The sequence below is a fragment of the Zootoca vivipara genome, chromosome 15, assembly GCF_963506605.1.
Source record: "Zootoca vivipara chromosome 15, rZooViv1.1, whole genome shotgun sequence".
Classification (NCBI taxonomy): Eukaryota; Metazoa; Chordata; class Lepidosauria; order Squamata; family Lacertidae; genus Zootoca; species Zootoca vivipara.
Window position 1 is genome coordinate 33132812 of NC_083290.1, and position 21233 is coordinate 33154044.

Consider the following 21233-nt stretch of genomic DNA (forward strand, 5'->3'; position numbering starts at 1 on the left):
ACACATAAAAGCGACTTCCGGCGCTGGCGCCATTTTCTGATGCCCATAGAAGGGTAAAGCGCCACCGGAAGTCACGTCACGCAACTTCCGGTCATGCGCGGAAGCGACTTCCGGCGCCGGCGGCGCCATTTTCTGGTGCCCATAGAAGGGCAAAGCGGCACCAGAAAAATGGCCGCCGGGAAGAAGCGAATTTAAGGGAGAATGCCGGGATTTATCACCAAACGGGAGACCGCTGGGAAACAGTAAGAAAAAAGGGGTTTTTCCGGCAGATACGGGATACTTGGCAGCTATGGGGTCAAGTGGTTTTTGAGAAGTGGAGAATGCTTTTCAGCTGCATGCCCTTCTGGGCAGCCTCGCAGGGCCTGCACACCACTGATGGGAACGGCCACTGGCAACAGTGGGTGGGGCCAGAGGCAAAAGTAGGTGGAGCAATGGAGACTACTCTTTCTTCTTCAGAGAAGTGTGCATTCCAATCACACACAACTATGGGATTTCTGTTTCTACAGACATAGAGCTACTATACATCTGGGATTTTTACTTTTTGGAATAACTCTATACCCTCCAACATTTCTCCAATGAAAATAGGGGCATCCTAAGGAAAAGCGGGGGATTTGGAGGGTCTGAAATTTATGCGGATTTAAAGTCTTTTGTATTGAGTAATCAACTATTCTTCCTCCGATTCTTTGACTTTAATCACAGGACTGTGCTTAGGTTCAGTCAGAGTTGGATACCACTGTTCGAGCAAGTCCAATGTCTGTTCCATCCACATTGGATCAGTTTTTATTATTACGGCCTGAGGAGGTGGACAAGCTGCTTCAAGAAGTGCAGCCAACCACTTGCCTCCTTGGCCCTAGCCCATTTTGGTTTCTTAGAGCTACCTGTAAGAGGATGACTGGGCAAGTCCAGAGAGTGATTAGTGTTTCACAGAAGGAAGAGAAGGAAATGCCATTGGCACTAAAGGAGGAAGTGGTGTGCCTCCTCCTTAAGAAGACCTCCGTGGTCCCCAAAGTGTTAAAATAACAATTGCCCTTCTAGGTGCAAAATGCTAGGGAAGATGGTAGCAGTCCAGCTTCAGGCATTCTTGGAGGAAACTGCCTACTTGTATCTGTTCTAGTCTAGCTTGATCATGGCACTAAAACTGCTTTGATCAGGAGAGAGATGGGGCAGTACAAGCCTTGATCTCTTGGCAATTCCTGATACTGTCAACCTCAAGAAGGTAGAAATTGGGGACACTGTGCGGCAGCTAGACTGGTGACTGGGAGTGGCCGCCAAGACCATATAACACCTGAAAGACCTACATTGGCTCCCAATAAGTTTCTGAGCACAATTCAAAGTGTTGGTGCTGACCTTTAAAGCCCTAAAAAGCCTCGGCCCAGTATACCTGAAGGAGCGTCTCCACCCCCATCGTTCAGTCCAGACACTGAGGTCCAGCTCTGAGGGCCTTCCAGCAGTTCCTCCCTGTGAGAAGTGAGGTTACAGGGAACCAGGCAGAGGGCCTTCTCGGTGGTGGCATTTGCCCTGTTGGACGCCCTCCCATCAGATGTCAAAGAAATAAACAACTATCTGACTTTTAGAAGACATCTGAAGGCAGCCCTGTTTAGGGAAGTTTTGAATGATGTTTTATTGTGTTTTTAATAGTCTGTTGGGAGCCGCTGAGAGTGGCATGGCATAAATTATTATTATTATTATTATTATTATTATTATTATTATTATTATTCCACTCCTACCTCCAGAGCCACTTGCAGAAAGTAGTTATGAGAAGTTAGTGTTCAGTATCACCGCAGCTGCCCTCTGTTGTCCTGCAGGGTTGAATCTTGTCCCCCATGCGGTTAACATCTATAGGAAGCTGTTGGGATCTGCCATGGGATATTTGGAGTGTAGGTGGCACCTAGCTCTTTGTTCCACCTGAATCAGGCAAAGTGTTTGGAGGCAATGGTGAGGTAGAATTTTCCTCCCCAGTTACGCTCTCAAGTCACAGGAGCATTCTTGCGTGGAAACACCACATGGGGCATACAGTATGTGTTTGTGCGCAACTTCCAGTGACAAGTGTAGGCCTCTGCCATCTGGGTACCACACAGCTAATTCTCTTCTCTCTTCTTTCCACAGAGAGACTTCCTTGGATAAACTGGACCATTCCAGAAAAGGTAGCCTGGCACGGTAAGTCTGCCTTCGTGGATGCTGCTACAATACTTCCCTCTCTTCCCAATTGCCGCTTAATTCCTTGTGTAAACTCTTCATTTTTCCCACCTCGAGGCATGCTTCCTGTGACCCTGTCCAGTGTTTCCTCTTCCCCCAGCGCGCGCGCACACACACACACACACACACACACACACACACACAAGCATCTGGGAGGTCCCCTGGGAAATCTGCTGCCTTGATCTCTTTTGGGTAAGTGCTAACTGCTGATAATATCTAACAATAAGCATTTCAGGGCAAGGTTAGGGATATTATTATGGCAAAGTGTTCACACTCCTTTACTTGTTGTTGCAGATGGGGTGGGTGGGCTGGGCTGGGCTGGAAGTGGATAGGGATTGAGACCAAATAGGCCTCTTTTCCTGACCCTGCATAAATGGCTGACTTTAGGTCACGGCTGTGCAAACAGAATCTTCCTTCCTGAAATATACTCGGAGTCAAGAGTGAATTTCATGCTCTTTATTCAGCTCATAGTCATCAAGGAGGAGAAGAGAAGACGAATGGCTCTTTTCCCCAAACCATCTGCTTATATACATTATTTACACAATGGGCCTTGCGTGATTGGCTACTTCAGGGCTACACCTGTGGGCCAATTATATTATGGATTGACTTCTGCCTGCAGCCTGATTGGCTGCTCCTACAGGCCAATCAGGTAGCAGATTCACTTCTGCCAGCCGCCTGATTGGCTGCTCCAGCAGACCAATCAGGTTGCGGATTCACTTCCACCTGGAGTTGGATTGGGTAGCTCCCGCTGATTCTGAATCCTATTGTTCTAGGATTCAGCTCAGTACATAACACCCCTCCCCTCTAAGTTCCAGTCCTGCCCGGGAAGTTGCATTCGTAGTCCCCAAGGTCTGCTGGCCGCCTCCGTGTGCGTTGTGGCCTGGGGTGTTCCTTGGTCAGGGGTTCTGGTTCTGGCTCGTGTTCCGAGGCTGCTGGCTGTGCCAGGGCTGTCTGGTCTGGCGCCACTGAACCACTAGGTTGTAGCTCTGGTTCCGGTGTCCTTCCAGCCTCGGGGCGCCCCTCTGTGCCTACTGCTTCTGCTTCCCCTGCCCACCCCTCTCGCTCTACAGGCCTCACTGCCCTGCTGTCCCCTTGGGACCCCTCTGTCCCGCTCTCCTCCCGGGTTCCTCCTGGGAATCGTCGTCGTAGCTGGTCGCAGTGGCGGCGCCAACATTGCCCCCCTTCCGTTAGTACCTCGTACGACACGGGACCGGTCACCTTGGTGACTGTGGCGGGTACCCATGCTGGGCCTGCCCCAAAATTCTTTGCATACACTGGGTCCTGGGCCACAAATGTCCGGGGGTTCCTGCCTTTCCCCACCACTACCTCATCCTGAGCTCTGTCGGGGTGAAGTCGGTCCAGTCTAGTTGCAAGGCGCCGGCCCATTAGTAATTCAGCTGGGCTCCGGCCCGTCGTTGTGCTTGGGGTGCTGTGCTGTGCTAGAAGAAATGCGGCAAGGCGGTATTCCCAGTCCCCTTGTGTCATGCGGCGGAGGCTGTCCTTGGTGGTCCGCACCATGCGCTCCGCTTGGCCATTGGTGGCAGGGTGGAATGGTGCTGAGCGGATGTGGCGGATGGCGTTCTGCACTGTGAAGGTCTGGAACTCCTCTGACGTGAATGCGGTTCCATTGTCCGAGACGAGGGTGTCAGGGAGCCCGTGGGTCGCAAACAGCTTACGTAGTACCCGGATGGCTGCCGCCGTAGAAGTGGATGGTACCAGTGCGACCTCCAGCCATTTGGTGTAGGAATCCACCACTATGAAGAATGTTTTTCCCTGGAAGGGGCCAGCGAAGTCCACGTGCAAGCATGACCATGGATGTCGGGCGGACTCCCAGGGCTGGACTGGGGCCCTTGGGGGATCCGGGCGGGATTCTTGGCAGGTCTGGCAGTGTTGGACCCAGGCCTCTATCTCTCTGTCAATCCCCGGCCACCACACATAACTCCTGGCAAGGGCCTTCATCCTCACTACCCCTGGGTGTGTCTCGTGTAGGGCTGTGAGGACCCTTTTGCGGAGGGGCTGGGGAACAACAACCCTGCTTCCCCATAACAGGCACCCCTTGTGGGCCGACAGTTCATGTTTGCGGTTTGTGTAGCCAGCGAATTCTGGCCCGGGGCTGCTGCTGGGCCATCCTCGCCATACCCAGTCCAGGACCCGGGAGATGACCCTATCTTTTGTGGAATGGTGCGCAACTTCTTGTGCCTGAATGGGTCGGTCGGGAAGCAGCTCCAGGGTCATAACCTCTTGCGCAGGCGCTGGGTCGGGGCCTGTTTCTGGTAGTGGTAGCCTGCTGAGGGCGTCTGCGTGGCCCATCGCCTTCCCAGGGCGGTGGATTAGTGCATACTGGTAGCCGGCAAGGAAAATTGACCACCTGAGGACACGTGGAGACAACACTTGGGGGGTCTGCTTCTCAGGGGCAAACAGGCCAAGCAACGGCTTGTGGTCAGTCACTATGGTAAAGGGCCGCCCGTACAAGAAATCATGGAATTTTTTTACGCCCTTCACGATTGCCAGACCCTCCTTGTCAATCTGTGAGTAGTTTCGTTCGGCTGCAGCAAGCGTCTGGGAGAAGTATGCCACCGGCACCTCTCTTCCATCCGGGAGTTGGTGTCCCAGGACAGCGCCGATGCCATAGGGAGAGGCGTCGCATGCCAGCACCACTGGCAGCCTCTCGTCGAAGTGTGCTAAGACCGAGTTCGAGACGAGCAAGTCCTTGACTGCCTGGAATGCGGCCCTTTGTCGCTGGCCCCACACCCAAGGGGCCCTTTTATCTAGGAGTCTGTGTAGGGGCTCCGCTACCGCTGCCTTATGGGGAAGGAAGGCATGGTAAAAGTTCAATAGTCCCAAGAATGACTGAAGTTCGGGCTTGCTCTTGGGCGCTGGGGCCTCACAAATGGCCCGTACCTTGTCACCGGTTGGATGGACCCCTTCTGCGTCCACCTTAAATCCCAGAAAGTCCACCTGCGGCACTCCCAGTAAACACTTTTCCCGCTTCACCTTGAGGCCCGCCGTCTGGAAACGGTGCAGGACGGAGCGGAGGCGGTCCTCAAATTCCTCTGGTGTGGGCCCGGCGATCAGTACATCATCGAAGAAGGGGGTGACGCCAGGAATCCCTTTAAGGAGAGAGTCCATTAGATTCTGGAATATGCCTGGTGCCACGCTAACGCCAAATTGCAGCCGCTTAACTCTGAATGCCCCTCTGTGCGTCACAATCGTCTGAGCCTCTGCTGTGGCTTCGTCCACAGGCAACTGTTGATACGCTTGGGCCAAGTCCAGTTTGCCAAAGATTTTTGACCCAGCCAGGGTGGCGAGGACATGGCTGACCACTGGCACTGGGTATGCATGGGCCGTGAGAGCCTTGTTTATGGTGCATTTGTAGTCTGCACAGATGCGGACCGAACCGTTAGGCTTGACGGGTGTGACAATTGGAGTTTCCCAGGGGGCGTTGGGCACCGGCTCCAGCACTCCTTGCTCCACGAGCCGGTCCAATTCCTCGTCTATGCGGGGTTTCAGGGCGAACGGGACCCGGCGGGCCTTGTGCCTGATGGGTCGTACAGCGGGGTCCAGCTGTAGGGCAATGGGGGGTCCTGTATATCGTCCCAATGCCCCATCGAAAACCCCTGGAAACTCTTTGCATATGGCGTCCACGTCCACTTGTAAGCTAGTGCGGTTCACCCCGGTAACGGCTAGCCCCAGAGGTCCAAACCATGCCAGTCCCAGTAAGCTAACGTAGGGGCCCTTAACTACCAGCAAGTCCAATTGTTGCTTTCGCCCTCGATATTGCACCCTGAAGGTCCCCACCCCCATAGTAGGGACCTTACGTTTCTGGAAGTCCCGGAGGGTGAATGGGGCCGGCCTTAGTTTGGGACCCCCATTAGGGCACAGTTCCCTTAATGTTCGGGCCGAGATTATGGATAGAGTTGAACCCGTGTCCAGCTCCATGCGGCATGGGGCTCCCTCTATCTGTACCTCTATATAAATTTTCTCTGTGCTGGGATGGGGCAACTGGAATACCTGGTAGTCCGTGATCTCCGTCGAGTTGCCTTGGTGCATGGTGCCGTGTGACCTGGGGCTCCTGGGTCGGTCATCTGATGCTTGTCGACGGGTGAGTCGAGCCCGACACACCCGGGCGATGTGTCCCAATTTTCTGCACTGCCTGCACTCTGCGTTGCGGAAACGACAGGTCCTCCTCTCGTGGTTCTCCCCGCAGCTTGCACAGTTCCCTCCTTCTCGTCGAGGCTGCTGTGGTGTGTGTGCTGCTTGAGTGCGCCGCTGTACTCGGTGTACTTCCTCCCTGTCAGATTCGGATTCGTCGGTGAGGTCTTCGTGGTAGACCCTCGGTTGGGATGGCGGGGCCGGTCGTGCCTCTTGCGTTGACCTCTCGGCGGCTTCGGTTGCCAGGGCTTCCTCCAGAGCAATAAGGAACGTGAGGTCTTTTTTGGCGTAGAGGCGTCGTTGCAACATCTCGTCCCTCAGGCCACCGACGAGGCGGTCACGAAGCATGTTCTCCAATTCTGAGAAGTTGCATAACCGGGCGGCTTGGCGGAGGGAGGTCACAAACCCAGTTATGGTTTCCCCCGGGGCTTGCCGCTTTGCGTAGAAGGCATTTCGGCAAGCTACCACCGAGGGCTGTGGTGAGAAGTGCTCCTTCAGCCGTTCCATTATTGTTTTGTAAGAGACGGTAGCGACATCTCTAGGTGCAAGGAGAGCCCGGGCGATTTCAAACGTCTCCTCTCCACAGACGCTGAAGAATGTCGCCCTCTTCATGGCATCGTTGGTGACTTCTTTCGCTTGCAGGAGGAAGTTGAAACGGGCGGCGTACCCTTCCCAGTCTCCTGATGCTGGTTTGAATGGCGAGAAGCTGCTGTCGGTTGCCATTCTGGGTTCCTTGGGTCCTGGAGCTGAAGCCTGGATGCACGGTGCGATGCAGCGGTGCAGCAGGTGGCGGTGCTGCGGTGCAGTGCGTGGTGGCGGTCAGCTCAGCAGGATCCCATCCTCGTCGCCAGTGAAATATACTCGGAGTCAAGAGTGAATTTCATGCTCTTTATTCAGCTCATAGTCATCAAGGAGGAGAAGAGAAGACGAATGGCTCTTTTCCCCAAACCATCTGCTTATATACATTATTTACACAATGGGCCTTGCGTGATTGGCTACTTCAGGGCTACACCTGTGGGCCAATTATATTATGGATTGACTTCTGCCTGCAGCCTGATTGGCTGCTCCTACAGGCCAATCAGGTAGCAGATTCACTTCTGCCAGCCGCCTGATTGGCTGCTCCAGCAGACCAATCAGGTTGCGGATTCACTTCCACCTGGAGTTGGATTGGGTAGCTCCCGCTGATTCTGAATCCTATTGTTCTAGGATTCAGCTCAGTACATAACACTTCCCCTACTTATTTATTTCTTTATTTGTCTAGCTAATGCGGGTTTAGTTCAAATGCTGGCGAAAGGACTGCTAGTCCTCTGTCATGGGCTTCACAGCTAGGCAGGCAGCCACGCCAACCTCTCCTCAAAGTGCCACATTCTCCAAATTCAGGGGTGCACCTTCCCGCACCCTGTCAAATAGCAGAACTCTGCTCCCTGCAACTTCAGCAGGAAAAATAATGTCATTTCTGAATTACTCAGCCTGCTGCTTGGGATAGAAGCACTCAATTCACCCCTGTGCTTGCAGGGGCTGGAGGAGCCAGCTATTCTACATCCCTGTCCTGTTTTCATAGTCCCAAGGAGGAGTTTTCAGGGCAAGGAGGGAAAGAAAACTCCAATAGTCCTCTGTCCTTCCACAGGCATCAGTCAGATTTGGGGGTGGTTTGGCTGCTGTCCTTACAAAAGTAGTTGTAAACACATGCTATTCGTCATGGTTAGGAGTTGTCCCATCTTCAATTCAGATTTTTGTGCATGTGCCTCACTTGGTAAACTACAGACCGATGGGCTGAAGCATCTGCCTAGTACTCTAAGGCCTTGGACTAGCTCTGTCCATCCAAGCTGGTCACAGGGCACCTTCTTATTTCACCTGAGCAACAAGACATTCCTGGTGTTGATGTGGCCCTGCATGCACCGCACCTGTGCCCCGCAGCCCTACATTTGGACTTACCTTTGGTTCCAACACCTGCTTTCTTCTAGGCTTGCCTTTGATTCCACTGGTTCCTGGTGTAGATAGTGTAATTATGCAGTTTAGTCAATAGGTGGCGCTGGACTTACCTGTCTCTAGGTGGAGTCAGGCATTTCCTGTTGCTGTTCTGTTCCTGTTGGAGAGAGGCAATAAAGTTCCTGTCCTGTTTCCTGTAGCCTTTAAGTCTTCCATGGTATTCCTTGGTTCTGAGTCCCCTTGGCTTCGACTCTGTCGATTGGCTCCTGGCTTATCTTGGACATCTGCCTGTGGTTCAGTCTGAACACTCACCTTCTCCAGGTCCTTTGCTCCCTGGATCTTGCCAGTGGGAAAAGGCACCGGTGCTGTTTGGACAGCAGGCACCATCTGCAATAATCAACTAGCTGAACTGGCAACAATCTCCCTGAAACAATAACCCTCATCGTACTTGCCCCTTACCCTTGTGGTCAACTGGCCGCCATGCAGGACAAAAGCCTGACAGTGATTGATAAAATCCAGCTGGACTCACCGCGCTTGGCTAATCATTTAAGGAGCCATCCTTCTTCCATTTTCACGTGCTTATCCTATCTCAAGGCAAACCTCCCCGTTCCTGCCTGTCGGCCAAGCTTCCCATACCCAAGACAGATGGCCAAAATGCATCTGCCTTCTGCAATTAAAACAGCAATTCCTGTCACTAGGTACTGCGATGGGAAAATAAGGGACCGTCCTTTATTCCTGACCTGGAAAGTTCCCCAAGCAAAACACAGCTCACCCTCTCCAAGCATCTCATAATGAAAACAGCAGGCAACAGAGCAAGCTATTTACACAAGCTGTGCTCTTTTTTTCCCATGGAGAGGTTGACTGGGTTGGAGCTTCCTTGCACATCCTTGTTTTAAAAAGACATTCTGGGGACTGGCTTGGCTCCAACATTGCATCTATTCTGTTCTACAGACCAGTCAACGCCTAGTCTCTTTCTGTTGAGGGTCAGGACCCACAAGCTGTTGGTGGGAAGGGCCAAAGGCAGTGGTGGTTAAAAGCCAACAGGGGCTGGGACTGAACACCTTTCTCTCTTCTTCCTCCCCAGTCTCTTCACTGCCCAGCTGTCAGCTGGGGGTCAGACATCTTGCAAAAGGTCTGAACAGATCACTTACACTTTTGAAATAAGGCTAAGGTCTGTGTGTAGCTGTAGGGCTGTTGGTTGCTCATCATAACCCTACTTTTATATGGCAGGATTCCCTCCTTGCTCTTTCGGCCAGGCTTATCCTAGATTAGGGATGGGGCACTTTTTCAGCCTTGGGGCCACATTCCCTTCGAGGCAACCTCCTGGGGGCCACATGCCAGTGGTGGGCAGAGCAACAAATGTGTATTATACCTTTGCACTCCATCCAGACAAGCAAGAGGCATGATTAGAGTTCAAGGATGCATTCCAGCTAGGTAATAAAACTTGAGGTGTGAAGCAAGGCCAATGAGGGGGGTGTGGCCTTGAGAAGGAGGGTGCCACTTGTTGTGTCAAGGGACCACGAGGGTCACCTAGTCCAACCCCCTGCAATGTATGAATCTTTTGCCCATCATGGGGCTCGAACCCACAACCCTGAAATTAAGAGTCTCATGCTTTACCAACTGAGCTTTGATGGGAACACTAATTGTGTGTCAATTAGAGTAAAACAGTCTAACTATAAAGTTGGGCTGAAACTTTGGATGTATTAGTTATATAACAAACTACTGTATGGTGTGGGTTTGTGTGTGTGTGATGCACATCTGTATCAGACTGAAATGTGAAGATGGCATCATGATGACAAAAAAAACCCACATTTTTAAAGAAAATGGGGTTGTTCATAATCACGGCTCCCCAAATGCTATAAATCTCCTGCTGTTTAGGTGGTTTGAGTCTTGCTGCAACTAACACAGATACCCCTTTGGAATTAGTTGCTTGATATATTGGTTTGTCATGCTGTGCAGGTGCAAAACCTCTTCTTTGTATACAGTATATCCTACCTGTAGTCTCTTTTCTGGCGCATCATATCTTAGGATCTGGCCCCAAGCGTTATTAACACCATTTGTCTTTCATTTTATTAGAAAAACAAACAACCCCCTCTTCATTTAATCACTACAAATAGTGAGCCAAGATGTAGCTGGTCCGGCTCCGCCGAACGCAACAGATTTACACCAGGAATGACTGTGGTCTGCATTGTGTTTTATTCAGCCACAATAAATTTTCTTCTGCAAGTGCTCTGGTGTGGCATGAAAACAGCTGTGTTTTCTTAGGCACCAACAATTTGACTGATATGGTTTTTATTGCCACCACAGAAGCTGTTAGCGCGTAAAAGTTACATTAAAGTTTTATAGACCTTGTTGTCTCCTGTGTTAACCTTCATATATCTAAGGAGGGTTTCCAAAGGCCTCCGTCCAGAAAAGGCCGCTGCAGGTCTGAAAGGACCCACACATGCCACACATTTAGAAAGCTGAGAAAGACAGAATCCACCCTCTGAATGATTCCTGTCCCTCACCTTGCAGAAAGCCAGCGGTGCCTCCTGCTTTGGTGCCCCCTTCCCATTAAAAAACAAAACAAAACGCTCCGTCATACAAGTCTCAATCATTATGCCGTATCAGATCACGTCGCTAAGAATGCCATAATGTAACAGGCAGCCGGCCAGGAATAATATTCGCATTCCCACTGGAAATCTCGAAACCCTTTCATTTCACCGCGTCCCCTGATATACTCTCCACAAAGAGGTCATGAAATCTAAACCTCAGTGTATAAACCGCAGGAGGACATTGGCCGAACATGTCAGGCTGGGAGCAAGGGGGTGGGCTGGGGGGGGGGGTTAGAGGAGAGAAAAAAGCAAGGGGGGTATCGCATTAAAAATTGCCTTGCCCATTTACAATCTGTTGAAAGTTTAAAGATCGCTTTCTTTGAGGTGACAAAGCGATCTGTCCACAGCAAACAAAGGCCATTTACCCGAGTGCTTGGTTTTTGATGGTGTGTGTGTGTGTGTGTGTTTGCGTTTTTGTGGTTGTTGCTTTTTAATGCGCAGAACAAGGGAGACTCTGCAGCCGAGTCAGCTTAGAAGCAAGAATGGTGCCCGAATCGGGGAGACAGGATGATTTGGGAGTGTGGGCTGGCTTGCATTGTTCCCCTTCCTCCTCGCCCCCACCTCCCGTGCTGCCCCCATGCTGATCTGGCTTTGGCAATTTGAAATTGATTATTTTGGATTGTGTGCGTGTGTAGAGCCCCGCCCCTTCTGCCGGCTAATTAAAAAGTGGCCTTGTTGAGGCAGCATGCTTTTAAATTGCTAAGGATTGGCAGGCCAGGCCCAGCAACAAAAAAATCATTAATTCTAATGTGACAGTGTTTCTTTAAGGGGCCCTCATGGTACAGGACAGGGGTCGGATCAAGTTGATTATGGACTCCTGTTCTCATCAATCTCGCGCTCTGCGGGAAGGTAGCGGAAACATAGCTCCAGACTTTGGCTCGCTTTTCAGCTTTGGGCTGAGCTGGGGTCGAGACTGTTTCTCAGGCTCCTCGTTTCTCCTGGGGGGAAGGAAGGGGGGGTCAGAAACTAGGCTCCGCCGCGTACAGCCAAGTGTAATGAAGAGTCAGCCTTCGTCATCTTCGGCGAGATTGCTTTTCAGCGTTAAAAGCGCTCCAGCCAGGAGGACACTGCTGTTATTCAGCTGGGCTGGGTCCGGTCCTGCCGGATTATCCCAGAGCAGGGTGTGAGATATCAAAGTTGGAAGAGCAAGGCAATGTCAGCTCTGCTTTGTGAGATTCACTCCCATGAATGCATGAAAGGCTCCCTGTGCAAACTGCATTAGATGCGCTCCAAATGTTCATTCCTGATTGGTCACGCTCTGACCCGCAGCTGCATTCCCTGGCTGGAGGAGTGAAAGATGCACTGCGGCTTTGTTCTGCCAAAATCAGGCCTTGGAACCATGACAGGACTATCATATTACTGAAATGGAGGGTCATCTGGAGAAAAATGATCCTCGCTGTGGCTCCAGGGGCATGTCCCTCCTCGGGAGAACAAAACACGGAAAGTCCCATCAGATTGGTTTCCGTTGAGACGGGCGCAGTGAATACTGGGTGCAAAACAAGGATCCGGCAGAGGCCCGGCATCCTGCTCCGTTGGCAACATCCAAGGATACAACTCTCACTTTGAAATTATTTGCTTCTAAATTCTGCTGTGTGGATCTAAACGGTGACTGAACAATATACTTGGCAATGTTTAGGCTTCCTCTAAAATAGATCTTGTCTTTCATTGACTAATTTGGACTCACTAGCATAACCCAAGGTTGGTTGGTTTGTTGTTGTTGTTTCAAAAACACACACAACTAGCTTTGATAATTCCATTGTCTGCCCCAAGTGCCCCCCTTTCTTTCAGAGAATATTCTCTTTTAATTTTGTCAAGTTTCTAGTGCTCATTGACATCAGCGCTATGAAAATCGGTAGGTGGCAGCTACTGAAAGCACAGCAAAACAGTGGATGGGTTGTGTGCAGTGCTTTTTTTCTAAAAAAAATGTTTAGGGGTCCTCTCATATTGAAATACAGTACTGCCCCTCCCTCAATGAGGCCAAACTTAGATTCACAAAATGTTTAGGGGTATTCGTACCCCTGCATCTCCCCAGGAAAAAAGGGCTGATTGTGTGTATTCTGAGAATCTGTGCAAATGCAGAATGTCTATATGCTAATACTTACAAAATAAATTAAGAAATCCCCCAACACAGCATTTTGTAGCAAAAAGAACCTAAAACACTGCAATAAATCAGTATCAGATAGGCAAATACAAAATGAGCACCATTTATTCTGAGTGTGGCATTTGGCTCTCATTGTCACAGAATTTGGATGGGGCATTATGACCTAGTGGTCACCAGAGAAGCAGTTTTACTCAATGCGCCTTTTATTGTGGGCATATTCCAGCTGAACCCCAGCTGAAAAGTTTTTAAAACATGCCCTGTCCTATTTAGGGTTGGCCCTTTTTATTGGGGATAATAGGCTGAAATTCAACAGTTCTAGTGAAGCACCCAGGGGTGTGCTATCTCTCTCGTTTTGCCCCTCACAGAGCTACAGTTTGCAGCACCCTTAACAAAGTACAGTTCCCAGGATTCAAAGAGGGATGGGTGAGAGAATGTGCTTTTAAATATATGGTGTGTATGCAGCATTTGCACCCTAAGGTGCTTCACCTTCAGTCAATCCATTCGTCTCGTTTTTCTGCCACGGTGTGTGTCTTCACAAAACTGCCATTGCTGTTTCTTGCCCACTTGTTTGTGGGGCCAGGGTCTCTGCCTCTGTCCCTGCAGGTGAATCCCCCATCCAGGAAACATTAACAGTCATTTAGAAACAATAACATTTGTTTGTCAAAGAGCTTTTGCTGCCTATTGGGTATCACTTGAGGCAAAACCTTAACGAGAGACACAATTATGGAACAGCAGCTTTGAAAGTATTTTTATGCTAGCTGTATGAACTGTGCAACAGACCGGCTTGACAATTTGCCAAGAACCTTCTACAGTCGTAGCTTAGTTCTCAAACATTTTGGCTCCGAAACACCGCAAACCTGGAAGTGACTGTTCTGGTTCGCAAAGTATTTTTGGAAGCCAAACGTCCAACAGGGCTTCTGTGGCTTCCGATTGGCTGCAGGAGCTTCCTGCAGCAAATCAGAAGCCACGCTTTGGTTTCTGAATGCTTTGGAAGTTGAACGGACTTCCGGAACGGATTCCGTTTGACTTCCAAGGTACGACTGTATATGTCTTTGACGGAAAACGAAACCAGCATCTTCCCCTACGACTTTTGCTGAGTTTTCTGCTAGCATATCAGATTAGATCTATAACTCCGCTTTTGTTTCCAAGGAACTCAAGCCAGCATACAATGTCCTCCCCCAAATCATATACCTCACTGGGGCTGTATTTTATCTTCACAACAACCCTATAGGGTTGGTTAAGCTGAGAGATGGCAAGTGGTCCAAGGGAAGCTTCATGGTTGAATGGGGACTTGAACCCGGGTCCTCCAAGTCTATATCATGCTGGCTCTTTATGAAATTTAGAATTATCTCCAGCTACCTCTAAGTTTCTCGCTTGCTCTGGTAAATGCTTGACTGCATCACCATCAGGAGCCGACGTTGGCTTTATTCCAAAGTGAATAATAATAATAGTAATAGTAATAGTAATAAATTTATTTATTATTTATACCCCGCCCATCTGGCTGGGTTTTCCCAGCCACTCTCGGTGGCTCCAAACAGAATATTAAAAACACAATAAAACATCAAACATTAAAAGCTTCCCTAAACAGGGATGCCTTCAGATGTCTTCTAAAAGTCTGATAGAGTAGTTGTTTATTTCCTTGACATCTGATGGGAAGGCATTCTACAGGATGGGTGCCACTACCGAGAAGGCCCTCTGCCTGGTTCCCTGTAACCTCACTTCTCACAGGGAGGGAACTGCCAGAAGGCCCTCAGCGCTGGACCTCAGTGTCCAGGCTGAACTATGGGGGTGGAGATGCTCCTTCACGTATACTGGGCTGAGGCCGTTTAGGACTTTAAAGGTCAACACCAACACTTTGAATTGTGCTCGGAAACATACTGGGAGCCCAGGTAGGTCTTTCAGGAATGGTGTTATATGATCTCGGCAGCCACTCCCAGCCACCAGTCTAGCTGCCGCATTCTGGATTAGTTGTCGTTTCCAGCCAGGTCACCTTCAAAGGAAGAAAAGAAGGATGTTGTTGTGTTGACTTACCTATATACTCGAGTATAAGCCAAGGTACCTAATTTCACCTCAAAAAACTGGGAAAACTTATTGACTCGAGTATAAGCCGAGGGTGGGAAATGCAGCAGCTACTGGTAAATTTCAAAAATAAAAATAAATACCATCCTATGCCTTTCCCAGCTGTCGGCGGCGGGGTGGGGGGAGAAGTGGCGAGGAAGGATCCCTTCCTCGCCGCTTCTCCCTCCCCATGCATCGCACAGAGTGAGCATAGGACGGGGGTTTGGAGAGTTGCAGCGCAACGCTTCTCCAAACCCCCAGTCCTATGCCTTTCTCCGCCGCCGCCCGCCTCACTTGAATATAAGCCGAGGGTGGCTTTTTTAGCACATTTTTGGTGCTGAAAAAGTAGGCTTATACATGAGTATATATGGACTTTGACAGCTTCAGCAGTGCATAGTTAAAGCTATGGAATTTGCTCACTTGAGATGCAGTGGTGGCCACCAGGTCCCATGGCTTTAAAAGATGTTTGGGCAAATTCCTGGATGATAAGGCTATCAATGACTATTAACTCCAATGACTATGTTCTACCTCCATTGCCAGACACAATCATGCTTCTGAATATACCAGTTGCTGGAATCTGCAGAAGTGGAAAAGGCTCTTGGGCTTGAGTGCTGCTTACAGGCTTCCCATAAGACTCCAGTTGACCACTATGAGAAAAACGTTGCTGGACTGGTTGGGCCATTGGCCTGATTCAGCAGGAATCTTCTAGTATTCTCAGATTGCCTTGACTTCTTGCATGTAGCTGTGGGAACACTTGTACACGGTGCTTTTTCCCCAAGAAAAATAGGTGCTGGGACTCACAGTAAGTTGCTGGGCAACTCGGGGGAGCCCTGAACAGATGCCGGTTTGACAGCAGCCGCATTCAGCCTCCCACAGAAGTGCTAAAAACTATGGCAAGCTGACTCCCTAGCTGCTTTGGGGGGTCGCCCCTGGTTTTGGTGCAGGTCAGATAAATGTGTCTCTGCCTCCCTCGTTTGCTTAGATTCAGGCAGATGGCTACGGCAGCTCGGAAAGGTCTTGGCGCAAATACGCATTGCATGCAATGGCAGAGGGCTGGCTGGAAAGCTTGAAGCCCACTGTTGCTACACGGGAGACGGATCAGAGGAGAAGAAATATGAATTGGCCCCATCCTGTAGCTTGACTGATTGCAGCTAGAAGTGGCTAGGAGTTAGGTGGAGCCGTAGATCTTTAAAAAAGTGTAGATTCACAAACGCTGGCTGGCTTTTGACTTGAAATGTTCGTTTTCAGCTTCTCAGAAATCCCTAACGGCGAGAAGCAGCAAGGGGGAGAGCTGGCCAACAATGGTGCTCAACTGAGAGGTGCCAGAACTGTGCTCTGGCATGTGCCAACTGGGGGGGGGGAGCACTGCGCATGCATCTGCTGCAGTTGACTCTAGCCCCTGAAAGCTTATAATTATTGTGTTTACTTTTAAGGTGCTGGTCTCTCGTGTTGTCTCCACTGCCATTAGACAGAGTGAGCCAACCACCTCAGGTAGAAGTTGCTGAGGGAGCAGCAGTGAGGTGTTGTGGACCAGCGCTGTCTGAGCCAAGCAGCCTGCTGTGTACCCCCAAAGCTGGTCCTCTGGTGTGGTGGATGATGCCACCTCATTGCCACAGTTGAACCGAGCGCCACTCTGATTGGCTTTTGTACGTGGACTTAGGAGGGTGGCACCATCTTGCCTGTTGCCTCGGGCGGTGAAGCACCAGACTGACGCAGCACTGTCCCTCTGGAAATGGCCGCCTCTATCTGCTATTCCTAGCAAGTGTGCGTCGCAGCTCTGTTTATGGCTCTGCAAATGGGCAGAGCTTTGTGCCCTTCAAACCGCGCAACCTTCTCTCGTGTGATTCCAGCCCACCCTGATCATATCCATCTCCGAGCAGCAAACTGGTTAACATGACCTTGCAGAAGGTTGAGAAAGAGGGGCTGGGGGCTGGGGTTACTTCTCCCTCCTCTTTTGTTCTTTTGAAGCTTGAAAGGGAGTTTAAAGGCTCCAATCAGTAATGGGAAGCGAATGGGCACAGGTCAGAATAAATTAGACTCTCCTCTTGCAATGAAAACCAGGTTGACTGAAAATTACCCCCGCTCCCCAGTTCTCACTATTTTGAGTCCCATGGTGGCAGGGCAGGCGGATGTGGTGGGGGAACAGAACCTATTTACCTTTTGGCAAGCATCAAGTATTGAACCTGAGAAGGCAGAACAAAACGGAGAACATCTTTCTCTGGGCAGGCAGAACTCAAAAGGGTCAATCCAGAGCTAGCCCTGGATTTAATACTTCTGTTCTGCTCTTTATCAAAAGAATCCAGGGCGGTGTACAAAAGAAGACTTTATTCACACAACAGATAGATGTTGTTTGAAACTGAGCAAATAAGTATCAGAAGATACAACACACCTGCAAAACCACCAAAATATTGTTTCTTATAAGAGCATACGGTGCCGAAAAGAAAGAGCTGGTGTAATATACAGTGGTGCCTCGCTAGACGAAATTAATTCGTTCCATGGGTCTTTTCTTATAACGAAAAATTCGTCTAGCGAATCCCATAGGAATGCATTGAATTTTTTTTGAATTTTTTTTTTGCCCATAGGAACGCATTAATTGAATTTCAATGCATTCCTATGGGAAACCGCGATTCGCTAGACGAATTTTTCATAAAACGAATTCGTCTAGCGAGGCAACCTCCGCTCAAAAAATCCTTTTGTTAAGCGGAAATTTCGTTAAGGGCATTCGTTAAGCGAGGCACCACTGTAGTTGTTTGAGTGTTGGACTAGGACACTCGCTGAGTGACCTTGGGCCTGTCTCTGCCTCCTAGGCTAGCCTACCTCACAGGGCTGTTGTGGGGTTTAAATAAGGAAGGGGAAGAACCATATTATACACCACCACATGACCCCAGTAAATGAGGTTTTGGTTGCAGGGCAGTAGCCGCAGAGGAGCAGCACCTTCCCGTTTCGCCTCAGGCGGCAAAATGGAATGGGCCGCCCCTGGTCTTTGGGCAAGACACCTGCCATGGGTGTCCTTTGTGAGGCTACCTGCTCATCACCACTCTCACCAGCCGCTCCTCTTCTCCCTCATCATGGCTATTGCCTGCTTGCTTGCCAGGCAGAGATCCAGTGATCAAGCGGTCAGTGACACCTCCTGCCCTTCCTTCTCCCCCCTGCCATAGTCTTGGTGTCTGGTGATCAAGCAGGCTACAGGTAGGGGAGCAGCTCTTGTCAGGGGGCTCCCTTCTAGGGTGGATGCCCAACCATGCCGGCCCTTGGCAGCGTCTCAAATCTTCATGTTCAGAAGTAGCATTGCCACTGGATTCCCCTTGCTGTGGGGCAACAGCAGGGGAAGGCCATAGTCTTTGTTTTGTCCTCATGGGATTGAAAGAGGCATCTGCCTGACCAATGGAGGAAGGAGGATGCTGGACTTAATAGGCCTTCGGCATGGGCGTAGCCAAAGGTCACTTGGATGACGTTGTGGCACATTCTAACAATGCAACCAGCAACCCAACTGAGCTTCGACTCCAAAGCTGAGCTACGGTACACCGTGGGGAAGAAGAAACTCAGCAAAGAGCAGTTGAAAGAGCTGAACATAGCAGACCTAGTAAAAGACTTGGAAACCTTTTACCACACCACAAAAAAAGAGGCTCTGCCCATAGCTCTTGCTCTGCCATGCGCCACTTGCACCCTAGAGTGGTCATTCGGTACCTTGAAGAGAGTAAAGATCTAGCTAAGGCCGACAATGACCGGGGGGGGGGGGCGTCTCACTGGGCTATGCTTATTGAGCATGTGCAGAAAAACTGCATGGGGGTGGGGGAGGAATTTGAGATGGAAGGACTGAAAAGGTTTTCTGCAAATCTAAGAAAACTTGTTTTAGTTCTTGTTTTAGTTTAGATTTTTATTTTTTTAAAAAAAGATTGGAAAAGGCGCATTATTTGTAATTTTGCAAAATATACTCGTTAATGGCATGAAAGGGACTCCTTGGTGTTAATTTTTTTTACTTAGCTTCCTAGTTGTCAAATGACTAAGATTTTGACAGGTTTTTCTGAGTTCTTGGGGTCAAAAGGACGCCCATGGACACACACCCCACGCCCATGGTTTGGATTCTGATCCAGCGGGGGGGGGGTGTATGTGTGTGTGAGTGCACACATACACATACAGTACACATAAACACACACACGCACAGGAAGCTGTGCTATACTGAATCAAACCATTAGTCCATCTAGCTAGGAAACCTTAAAGAGAAACTAGCAGACCCTTTGCTTGGAGATTAAACAAAAGGTCAGCTGGTTTCTCTTTAAGGTTTCCAGACTCAAAAGTGAGCAGGGCAATTGAAGGCACAGGAGTCCTGTCCTCTATTGAGTCTGGCAACCCTACCAGGGTTTCAGACAGGGAACTCTTCCAGTCCTAGCAGGAGATGCCAGTGACTGAACCAGGGACCTTCTACATGCAAAGCAGGTGTTCTACCACTGAGCTACAGTCCTTAACTCCAAAATGGCATTTCTCGGAGATGGCCCCCGTGTGGCTGAGAGAGGCCTCTATTCCGTCATGGATAGACGTCAACAGGTCACTGGGTGTGCTTCAGCTGCCCCCTTTCCCCTCCGTGATTTATGCTCTACAAATGCCAGGTAAAACTGGGCTGGCAGCCCGTAAATCTCCCATTGTTACAAATGGGAGCTTTCCTTCCGATGCAAATGGCAGGCACAAGGCAGGCAATCTGGATCAGGACCACAGTGGGTGGCAAAGGGTTAAATCCCCCTCCTTCCTGGCCAGGGTCTGGGACTCAGCACCTGCTATTAACTTTTTAAAAAGCTATTCCAGCAATTGCAAATTGCATGAATGACGTCTTGTCTAGTTTTGGCCTACCTCTTTTAGGCTTACACCTAATGGGTCATTTGCCGGGAACACTTCTGCTCGTTAAACTGCAGGACAAAATGTACTAGGAAAGGAAAGTCCTCTGATTCAGAGAGAGCTTTACTTGAATGCTTGTAAAGAGAAAAGAGCAGTCTGCTCATGGACACCCCCCAAAACTGTGATTGTTTAAGAGGCATTCTCTCAACATTTTCACCTCTAATGATGTCCACACTGTGGACAATCACTACAACCTCCATGTTGCAGTGCAAGCATGATCTAACACTATAAGTACAGAAAAGAGCAGGCTGCTCATGGACACCCCCTAAAACTGTGATTGTTTCAGAGGCATTCTCTCAACATTTTCACCTATAATGGCATTATTATTACTTTGTTGTTGTTGTTGTTGTTGTTGTTATCATTATTATTACAGTATTACAACAATCTCCATGTTGCAGTGCAAACACGATCTAACTACAGTATAAGTATGGGAACAATCTTATGCTGCTGTTTAACTCCCAATAAGCAAAATATACTTACAGTACTTACATAACATGTGGGAGCTAGTATGTAGTGGTTTGAGTATGGTTTGACCAGGACCTGGGAGACGGGTTCAAGTCCCCTCACAACCACAAACTGACTGAGTGTCGTATATTTTAGCCTAATCTACTTAACTGGATTGCTGTGAGGATAAAATAAAGAGGGGGAGAGAAATGATAACTGCCTTGGGATCCTTGGAGGAAAAGCTGGATACAAATACAGAAAACGAAATTAAGAAACGTGTACTGTATGTGAAATCATCTGTTTGCTGGATTCCAGCGAAATCGGTTTTCCTCCTGGATCCAGATGGGTGGAACTCGCAGCAGATTTCCCGGTGGGATTCAAAGCAGCACTGTTCCTAACAGTCCATTTGAAAGCACCCAAGGCCCCCCTTTCGTAGAACGATTGCATTGTGTATTGGAAAACACAGCTGGGGGGGGGGAAGCAAAGCAATTCAGGAGTGTTGCAAAAGCCCCTGGTGCCCTGCCAGCTTCCGCAGACCAGGGCTGCCATTTCACTCTCGGAACAGCTGGGTGTATTTTTCATTGGGCTGTTGTCTGGCTTCTGATATCAGCATTGTGCCTGATGTCACCTAGCTGATAAAACATGGCTTCATCCCCCATTGAGAGGAGCAAATGAGTGAGCCAGACAAAGAGCAGCAAAGAAAAGAGCTCACTTTAAAGAGGCTTTCAAGGATGTTGCTTAAGTCTCTTTTATAAGCTCCTCAAAGCTCCGGTCCCTCCTCCTATTAACTTCCCTCTAGGTGGGAACCTCTCCTTCTGAAGTGTGACATAATGAGAGAACTGTGACTTCTCAGGCAGTCAGGTGGGCCC

The 21233-nt window shown here is 49.6% G+C and overlaps 1 protein-coding gene across 1 annotated transcript in view; it reads left to right on the top strand.

Annotated features, from left to right (window-relative positions):
* The window catches only part of CDON (cell adhesion associated, oncogene regulated), a 123257-nt gene that overhangs the window by 17225 nt on the left and 84799 nt on the right, over positions 1-21233 (top strand). Inside the window, exon 2 of the mRNA XM_060268305.1 lies at positions 2107-2157. The gene's annotated coding sequence lies outside the window, so the exon portion shown is untranslated. The remainder of the gene's footprint in view (positions 1-2106; positions 2158-21233) is intronic.